Here is a 10,556-nt window from a genome sequence, read left to right as displayed (position 1 = left end):
AGAGAGAGAGAGAGAGAGAGAGAGAGAGAGAGAGAGAGAGAGAGAGATTGAATATTTAATACCTAGGTGTTCTCATAAAACATGCATGGAAGCAAGCAAGAGTGACATTTCACGTAGAAAGGATTTGGCACTTACATCCGAAATTGTACAATATCCCAGGCTGGGGCAGAAACAGAGCTGCTGATCTTGACAGGCAGCAAGTCCGTGGCCACCTACGAGAAGACAGCTGCTGACATAGATCGGGGGTTTGCATTTTGTTGTTATGTGTTGTTTTGTTTTCAAAGCAGAGATTTTTCTGGGTAGCCCTGGCTGCCCTTGATCTTACTCTGTAGACCAGGCTGCCCTCGATCTGCCAGTCTCTGTCTCTGGAGTGCTGAGATTAAAGGCATGTGCCACTATGATTAGTTTAGCTGAGGATGTTTAAAAAGACCCCAAGAGAAAGGTAAAGTTTCCTATTCCATAAAAGAATGGGCTGTGCCTGCAATTTCTGCTCTTCACAGCTTTTCCCAGAGCTGAAGAGAGGAGGAACGTATGGAGTTGGCAGCCTCTGTCTATCACACTTAAAGCTGTCCTAAGAAGCCATGTCAGTCTAGAGACACTTGGTCTTTAGTCACACTGCATAATACTCCATCTTATGGGGGACATAATTTTATGATTCCCCAGCTATCGGCAAGTGGTTTTTAAAGGGTAGACAGAAAAATGATCCTCGAACAGTGCTGTTGGGGGCATCAGTACACAGCAGCTCAGGGAAATTCTCTCCAACAAGGTCAAACCTTCAACATTGCACTCTGCATTACCAGCCCTATCTGAAGACCTCGGGCAGATGGCTATAAAGTCAGGATGTTGGGAATCTTTCCTACAGCACTGAATAATTAGCCTGATTCACAGGCTTCTAACAGCATCTGCGGGCTCAGAGTGCAAGCCAACAATCAAGCACAACAGGACGCTAGTAAACCAGGAGTAAGGCTCCTGTAATTGCTGTAAGGAAGGAAGACACTGATTGAGGGAAGTGTTAATTATCCAGGAAGACTGCTTTGGGGTTTAACAGCATCTTTCCTCTAGTGTCCCACTTGGAGGAGAGTGTGCAGAGAAGCCATCCACCCACGTAAAGATGACCTAGAAGAAAGCTGGACCTAACTCCTCTTCTCCAATGTTGTCACATCTCAACTGCTGTTCAGAATCTCTCATTTTCTATGTAGCCTTCTTCAGTGGTAAAACTTATTTTTTGATGCACTGTGAGAGATGTGTCCGTGTGTGTGTCCGAGTGTGTGTGTGTGTGTGTGTGTGTGTGTGCACGCATATTCATTTGTGCATGCACTCAAAGGGGAGAGATCAACATCAAGTACTGTTCCTCGGGTACTGTTCATCTTGTTCTTCGACATGGGGTTTCTCTTTGGCCTGAAGCTCGCCAGGGCTGAGATTATAGGCATGTATCACTATGCTCAGCTTTCTGCATGGGTCCTGGGGATTGAAAATAGGTCAACATGCTTCCAAGAGAAGTACTTTATAGACTGTGTTCTCTCCCTGGCTCTATTTTTGTTGTTTTAATGTACTGGTGAGGACTGGAGAGATGGCTCAGCGGTTAAGAGCACTGGCTGCTCTTCCAGAGGTCCTCAGTTCAATTCCCAGCAACCACATGGTGCCTCACAACCATCTATAATGGGATCTGATGCCCTTTCTGGTGTGTTTGAAGACAGCTGCAGTGTACTCATATAAAATAAGTAAATGAATAAAAAATAATGTACCGATGAGTTTGGGAAATACTGTACACACTTTTCTTTTTCTTTCTTTTTTTTTTCCTTTCTTTTTTCTTTTTTTGAGACAGGGTTTCTCTGTATAGCCCGGCTGTCCTAGAACTCACTCTGTAGACCAGGCTGGCCTCGAACTCAGAAATCCACCTGCCTTTGCCTCCCAAGTGCTGGGATTAAAGGCGTGTGCCACCAGTGCCTGGCTTGTACACACTTTGTAGTGAGGAAAGTGAGAGATAGGGTATCCAGTGAGATATTTGATTGAACTGACAGACGTTAGAAGAATGTTGTCTTTTTTAGCAAAGTCCAACGCCAGCAGCTCAGACTACCTAACTAACCCTGCAAGATGCAAAGGAAGAGGGTGGCCAGTGGGACCCACATTGACTGGCATCTGTGGATCCACTGTTTTTCATTTCCTTAGGACTTTTTTTTTAATCACTTGCTTTTTTATTTTAAATACCATGGAATCTTGTATTTGCATTGAACATTAAGTAGAAACCTCTCATTCAGTATCTCCTCTGCTCTGTTCTTCTACCAACATTGTTAGCTTTCTGTCTAAACTCCACCCCCACAGTCACCTGGCAACAGCCAGGTAGGCCTGGCCCACTATTAAAGGGGCTGCTTGCCGCTGCGTGCAAACAACATCAAACATACTTAAAGTGGACAGCCTTTTTGTCTTAAGTAATTATTTGGAAAATATGGATTAGACATTTAAAGGTATGGGACTCAGAATACCTGTGTTCTTTGAATCCACAGCTTATAAGGACTCTAACTTTGGGCAAAGGATTTAATGTCTCTATGTCTTGATTACTTCTTCTGTAAAAATCTGGATAATAATGGTAGTAACCTTGGAATGGTGAAGGATTCAGAACAGTGTCTGGCATGCATATGGGTGATAGGCATTAGGAACGCCATGCTCAAAAGGGTACCATACTGTAAATGTTTAGCAGCTGGCTCTCTGAATTAAAGAAAAAAAAAAGTGTGGTATTTCTGTTCTGGCAATTCTGTGGTATAAATACTCCTACCTTGACCAGTTTCAAGCTACCAAAATGGCATCCCTGACTAAAGAGTTCAGCTTCAATAAAGGTGTGTCAGACATAGATAACCCCAAGCTAACAGATAATAAAATGTGGCATTAACAATTAAGACATATTTGTTACAACTTAAAGGTGTATTTTAATCTGAGCTCGTTACTTAGTTTTTAATAACAGCTGTGTTTAATCATTGACTCAGGGCATCCCTGAGAAAGTGTCGTAGCTTGTAGATGCTGGTAGCAGCTGCGCAGCTCACTCGCTTGGGCATTTGTTATTTTGTTACTATATTTGTTATTCTGCTGTCTCCTAGTGTCTAACAAAAACGGCTTCCTATTTCTTACACTTTTGTATACTCGTCCTCAGCCAAACACTTCTGATCCACATGGTACAGCTATGGTCATTCATGGCTGCGTTTAGTTTGAAGCTCAGCTGGGGTTAGAACATCTGAGATAGTTTCTCAGCTACCCATATCCCACCTCTCTCCCCATGGGGGTCTTTCCATTCAGCAGTCTACCCTGGATATTTTTGTATGGCATTGGCTTCTAAGAAAAGGACATTACAATAGGAACGGCACAGAAGCACCGTGGTCAAGTTCACAATCGCTGCAGGAAGGAACTGTGTAGGTGCAGGAATCCTGGGAGGCATTTTCTTTGAGTCTGACTCTTGCTTTGTACCCCTGAGGCCCTTGAACTCTGGGTGTTTCTTGTACCTTAGTCCCTAAGTACTAGGATTACTCATGTGAACCACCAGACCTGGCTAAGATGTGGTTTGCTAGAGGTTCTTCGTACAATGAACCTTGCCATCTAGTTTCTCATAGATGGCAGCAGGAAATCACAGGGGCACATTTGGAAGGCGTATGTAGAGGAATGAATCGTCTTGTATTGGATGGGGGTTGTCTTGGTTCCGGAATGCCTAGGGATAGAGCAAGATAAACCCACCTACTCTGGGATTCCTCAACAACAGTTTCCAGCCTCCATACCAGTAATGGTTCCAGAATGCCAAGCGACAGAGAAAGATAAAGCTCTTCTACCTGGAACTCCAATGAGTTTTAAATCGGGCCTGCGAGCTCACTTAGTTGTCTCTCTGTCTTGGTAATGGAAGATCCCAGCATGCTGGACTTCTGCAGAGTAAAACACTCTTTGAGTTTACTTACTATTTGAGTCCAGAGTATCATTCTTCAGTGAATTATGGACGCTTACATTCTTAGATGTGTGTGTGTGTTGAAATAAGTATGCAGTTACAAAAGGAGGAGGGGTGGATAAGCATCATCAGTGTCACCTATAACCTAAAGCTTCTTGTGAAGGATAGGGGACCAACGGTGGAAGGGGATGTCTCAGTGGGCCCATATTCAGGGCATGGGGAGGGGAGCCAGGAGGGTAGTAGAGGCAGAGAGAGAGAGAGAGAGAGAGAGAGAGAGAGAGAGAGAGAGAGAGAGAGAGAGAGAGCGATCGCAGAGAGTTAGAGGAGTACAGGCTGGCCATGACCACGTGGAGAGAAGGGGAAGGGGAGGAGGGACGGGCAAGGGGCAGAGGGAACCTGCAGGCAAGGTATGAAGGGAGCAAGAGAGAGAGGAGGGGGCAGGCAGCCCATTTATAGTGGGCTAGACCTACCTGCCTGTTGCCAGGTAACTGTGGGGAGGAGCATATCTGGCTGTTGCCAAGTAACTGTGGAGGTGGAGTTTAGACAGAATACTAACATCTTGGAGGGGTGATTTTTATCCCATCCACTCACAGGACATTGAGAAGCCCTGCAACACTTCAGTTGTCATAACTGGGGAAAGGTGGTGTTGGAGGTGGCCCGAGGATGCTACTGACGCGGTGGTCCCACTGCACAGGTGAGAGTCTCACAAAGAGCAAACCAAGCCAAACTGCAATCCCACTGATACACCATGGGTGCAACCTGTGACAGGCGTGGCACTGACTGTTGAGTATGTACACTTTCTCTTCCCAACACGCTTCCCCTGTTGCTTTTGACAGCATGAACAAAATGTAAAATTATCCCCGAGCTCTCGAAATGTGCGCTCAGCCTATTTGGATTGCCTTCAAACAAACAAACACGACAGATGTAGCACTCTGGATTCAGATGCCTTGCCAGTCAGGCATATGCACGTGTGTACATCAACAGCAATGACATCTTGTTACTAAAGGAGTCTGGGCTTGTTCTGCTCACTAATTCTCCAGTTACCTCATTTCCCCCTAACTCTCTGACACGCTTAGCACTACTCCTTACTCTCTCCTCTCCTTGAACAACTTGATTTCTTAGGATGCAAAGGGTACCTGTGCTCTGTTTTGACTGAAGTGATAATCATTCATTTGCTAGTAGTTGTGCATTGGGCTGCTACTGTGACAAGGAGCTGCTCATCATCAGACTGCAGTAGTGAATGAAACAAAGTTACATTTACAAAGAGCTTGCTTTCTAGTTAGACAGACTAATATATATATTTATGTGTATGTGTGTGTATAGATATAATATATATGTATGTATATATACATGTACATATATATATGTATACATATATGTATACATATATATATATATATATAATATTTTTTGAGGGAGACTCATTATGAAAGCCTGGCTGTCCTGGAACTTTGTGTATAGACCAGGCTAGTCTCAGTTCCAATAGTGGAGTCACTATTTAGCAAAATAATAGTAGTATGTTGTTCACCCCTTGGTGGCTGGGAGCTCTCCAACCAGGAATTCTAGGAGATCTTAGCACCAGGTTTGTGTTTCTTCCTATGGAGTGGACATTAAATCCAGTCAGAAAACGGTTGGCTGCTCCCTTAACGGTCTTGCCACTATCACATCCACGCGTAATCTCTTACCATTCTAGTCATTGCAGCGTACAGAGGTCACAGCCGGGTAAGACTGCTGGTGGTTTCTTTCCTTCACCAGCAGCTGCACGGCACCTTCCAGTACTGTGAAAGCCATGTCCCTTTTTAAAAAAAATTGGTATGTGTGCATATTCTTTTTTCTCTGCTTCTTTGTATGAAAATTCGTGTTTTGTATTGCAAGTCGTGTCCTTTGTTCACTTGCCCAGGGATATTGGCAGCCACTATGTACTCATAAAAATAGCTAGCCCTTATTCTCTGTTACAGCTGTGTGGTGTCCCAAATATTACTGTTTATTTTACCAGTCGTCTCCTATATATACACATTTAGTTTCTGTGGAGTATGCTGCAATTACAAACAATGCAACATTATATTACCTTACATCTGATTCCTTGTATTTTATGCTGTTATAGTTTTGCTTCTAATGTCCACAGTTTTCATCTATCTATCTATCTATCTATCTATCTATCTATCTAAGTGTATAATGCTATTGTGGAACTATCTGTATGCCTCTTCCTGACTCTTACTCCCTCGACTCACCTGCTTGGCAACACTGGACATGTTAAGGGCTTTCATGCAAGACTCCTTTCCTGATGTCTTGCAGGTCTTTTCTATCTCCCTAGTCGATCTGCTTCCCCTCCCCACCAAAGAGCCACGTCTGTTCTTTAACCGTCTTGAGGCTTTGCCTACAGGATCTCCTGAGGTCTCCTGACCTTTCCTAGCCAGCACAGGCTTCCTCCTGTTGTCGTTCCCTCAGAATCACCCATCTCTTCATCTGTTATACCTCATTCATGCCTTTCAGTGGCCTCTCTGCCTGTTGTACAAAGTAAGCTCCAAAGTAATTGTCAAGAGTTAACGAGCTAGAGGAGTGCTAGCACCTAGCACACTTTGAACAAACCATTGTTAAATGAGTAAATGCACGGGTACCACCGTTGACTTTGACAGATGATGACTTATGTATTACATAAGCTCTCGATAGGCCATGGCGCACTAAATACAGTTTGTTGTTTTGTTGTTTTTTGAGACAGGGTGATGGATCTGAACTGAGGGGCTAGGAGGGCTTGAGGGGCTTGAGGAGCTGGAAGATTTAAGAAAATGTGTGGAGAAGGAGGCAGGGCATCTCCATTGCATTATTAATAATTAATTAATTATTGTCTTAAGGAATTAGGACAAAGGTGAGATGTCTACTTTTGGGATCCCCAGATGTGTGGTGTCAGCCATTCTGTGCTGGCTCATAACCCCTGATGTTTGGCATTTCCTCTTGGCACTGTTGGATATCTATATCAGCATCATGTGGTCTAAACATAAAGTGGCCCTTACCTTCCTCTGTACCAAACACGGGGCTTCGCTCTGTGTGGAGTGTAGGCTGGCCGTGAACTTGCTGTGTATCCTCCAGTAGCTTAAACTCAAGCTCAGTCTTTCATCTCATTCTCTCGACCCTGTGACTCCAGCTGTGCATCACCACACCCATCGCTATGTGATTTCTCTGCATCTCCTACTGAATTTACTCTTTATTATATTATTATTTCTTTTTTTTTTTTTTTTTTTTTTTTGGTTTTTCGAGACAGGGTCTCTCTGTGTAGTCCTGGCTGTCCTGGAACTCACTCTGTAGACCAGGCTGGCCTCGAACTCAGAAATCCACCTGCCTCTGCCTCCCAAGTGCTGGGATTAAAGGCGTGCGCCACCACTGCCCGGCTTATATTATTATTTCTTATTGTTGTTATTTTTTATTTTTCTAGACAGGGTTTCTTTGTATTGCCCCGGCTGTTCTGGAACTAGATCTTTAGACCAGGCTGGCTTTGAACTCAAGAGAGCCATCTGCCTCTGCCTCCCAAGTACAGGGCTCCTTCTGCATTTATTTTATTTTTTTAATATTTATTTATTTGTTTGTTTATTTACTTATTTATTTAATGCATATGAATATACTGTAGTTGTCTTCAGACACACCAGAAGAGGGCAACCGATGCCCTTTATAGATGGTTGTGAGCCACCATGTGATTGCTGGGATTTGGACTCAGGACCTCTGAAGAGCAGTCAGTGCTCTTAACCACTGAGCCATCTCTCCAGCCCGTCAGATCTTCTTCTAATCCACTGTTTCCTCCCAATAAACATGTGCCCTTATTCTTTTTGAGGTGGGGTCTCACAATATAGTCCAGGCTCCTCTTGGATTTATACTACAGCTTCTTGACTATTGGAATTCTAAATACGCACCAAACAAATTCTCTCACCCCTATCATCATAAACAACAAAAAACGCAAACTCTTGCTTCCCTTTTGCTATTTCCTGGTGGTGGTGGTGGTAAGAGACATCAAGTCTTTGCAAACTTCAGGGCTTTCTCCAATGTTCCTTTCTCCAAATGTGTTTGCAAATTCCAACTGAAGGGCTTCGTTTTTGTTTTTTGTTTTTTGTTTTGTTTTGAAGAGTTTTGTCTGTACCTTAATTCTAATAGAATCCCCATATTACAGTTAATAATTTAAATCCAAGGCCAACAGAAAAGAGTCCTCTGTATTCAAATCCACCTCACATTCTGAGCCTCACAGTACCTTAAACAGTCTTTGATTCAGACAGAAGGCACTTCCGCTACACACAGAACTTCCCCAGTACACCCTGGAAGAGTGCTGGCAATTCTTGTTCTATCTATGAATGTAAGCTATGGGTTGAAGCCTATCAGTAATTATTCTTGAACTGGTGTTATTCTGGTTCTTTGGATTTGTAGAAATTGTCTAAAAGAAGTCAAATGTTAAGCTTATTTGCTGTTTGCTTTTGTTTTTCTTGTTTGTTTCTTTTCTTCGTCTTAGAAACGGGGTCTTTCTGTGCAGCCCTATCTGGTCTGGAACCTGATACATAGATCCAGCTGACTTCAAGTTCGCAGAGAACTCTCTGCCTCTTGAGTGCCGTGATTACATGCTTACACCAACGTGCCCTTACTCTTTTCCTCCCCCTTCCCTTTAAGACACTTTTCATTATATAACCCAGGCTATCTTCACACTTGTGATCCACCTGCCTCAGTATCCTGAGTACCAGAATTATAGCTGTGTACTGTCATACTCAGCTTGGAAATCATTTTCTTCCCAATACCTTCTACATACACTCTTTGTTTCAGGTGGTCTGGCCTGTGCATCTGTCAAACACTGGATGCCTTCTGTTCTCCTTTTGCCAAGCAGAACACAACTGGAGCCCACCAGAGGCTTTGGACTTTATAGACTTTCCATTTGTCATGCAGGCAAAGCACAGCCATGAAAAAAAAATGGGCTCCTTAGCCAGACTTAAGTGGATTTTTCAATTTTGTATTTAAAATTTAAAAATTTGTGTGTGTGTGTGTGTGTGTGTGTGTGTGTGTGCCATGACACATGTGACAAACAGTAACAAAAGACAACTGGTGGGTGTTCTCTCCTACTAGCATATGGTGTTCCAGTTATCCAACTCAGACTATCAAACTTGGCACCAAGTGATTTTTAGATTTTTGAGATTAGGTTTCACCCTGTAGCCCAGGCTAGCACTGAAATCACACAATCCTTCTGCTTCAGCCTCTCAGTGGCTGGAATTATAAGGGAGAGTTGCTGTGCCCAACTCTATGGATTTGATGACAACTGTGATCTCAACATTGACTTTGAGACCTCTCACCTGCTTTCCAGTTTGCATAATTGTAGTGCTCATCTATGGGTATTAATATGTTAAGCAAGATGAAATAGGCAAAGTGCAAGTGCAGAACTTGGTATACAGTAGGCTCTTAAAGCAAACAATTTCAGTGTAAGCACCAGGTAATCCACTTTTTTTGGGGGGAAGGATGAGTCAGCTTAGTGAATTGTTCACACTACATAACCAGCCAACAACAGAAGAAAGCATGGAATTCAGGTTGCTTTTTAACAGACTGACTTTATAACACACGTATGCATGCATAGATATGCTAGCATGTGTGCACACATACAAAGACATCAAGAATAATAAATAAATTATACATTGCAAGGCAGCCCCTTTATCTCCTAGTCCAGAGTGTCAAGGTTTGGAAATTTCCCATAGCTGTGACTAAAAGACAGGACTGGTTCTGCTGCGGACGGCAGCGATAGGTCATGATGGTTGCCATGGCATCCTCATTTGCAAGGTGGGGCTAACTGGCCTGTTATTCAACACAAGGATTAATTACATATTGCCAATATGCTGGGAACTTCTTAAAGAAATATGGTCTCATGTCTTAGGCATCCCCCTAGGAGAGTGTTCCTGGATGACAGACTCTCTGAGTCACCAGCCTCCTGCCTGTCAGCATCAGAGAGCCATTCAGTACAGAGCTCCAGTTCTAGCCGGTCTTGTGATTTTGACTGTTGGCCTCTCTCCAATTTTTCTTTTCTAATTTCAGGTTTTTTTTTTTGAGAGAGAAATAATAGGAAATGGGTTTTTATTTTTTTTTTTTAAAGTTTAAGCCGGGTATGATGGTGCAATGCTTTTGAATCTCAGCCCTTGGGAGGCAGAGGCAGGTAGATCTCTGTGAGTTTGAGGCCAGTCTGATCTGCAGAACAAGTTCCAGAATATTAAAGACTACACAGAAAAACCTTGTCTCAAAAAATTGTGTAAAAATGATTTTTATGTATATGAGTGTTTTGCCTGCATACATGTATGTAATGTACATGGTGTGTGTGTGTGTGTGTGTGTGTGTGTGTACCTGGTGCCTAGAGAACTGAGGTAGGAGCAGATCTCTTGCAAACCAGAGTTATGGATGACTGTGAACCACTATGTGGGTGCTGGGAAGAGAACCCAGGTCCTCTGGAGGGCAAAAAGTGCTCTTAACTGCTGAGCCATCTCCCAAGCCACTGCTGACGATTCTTCCTCCTCCTCTTTTTCCTCTTCCTCCTCTTTTTCCTCTTCCTCCTCTTTTTCCTCCTCCTCTTTTTCCTCCTCTTCCTCCTCTTTTCCTCCTCCTCTGCTTTTTTGACAGAATCTTGCTATAC

This window comes from Grammomys surdaster, unplaced genomic scaffold (genome assembly GCF_004785775.1).
Source record: "Grammomys surdaster isolate TR1022 unplaced genomic scaffold, NIH_TR_1.0 125974, whole genome shotgun sequence".
Classification (NCBI taxonomy): domain Eukaryota; kingdom Metazoa; phylum Chordata; class Mammalia; order Rodentia; family Muridae; genus Grammomys; species Grammomys surdaster.
Note: the sequence above shows the minus strand (reverse complement) of the source record.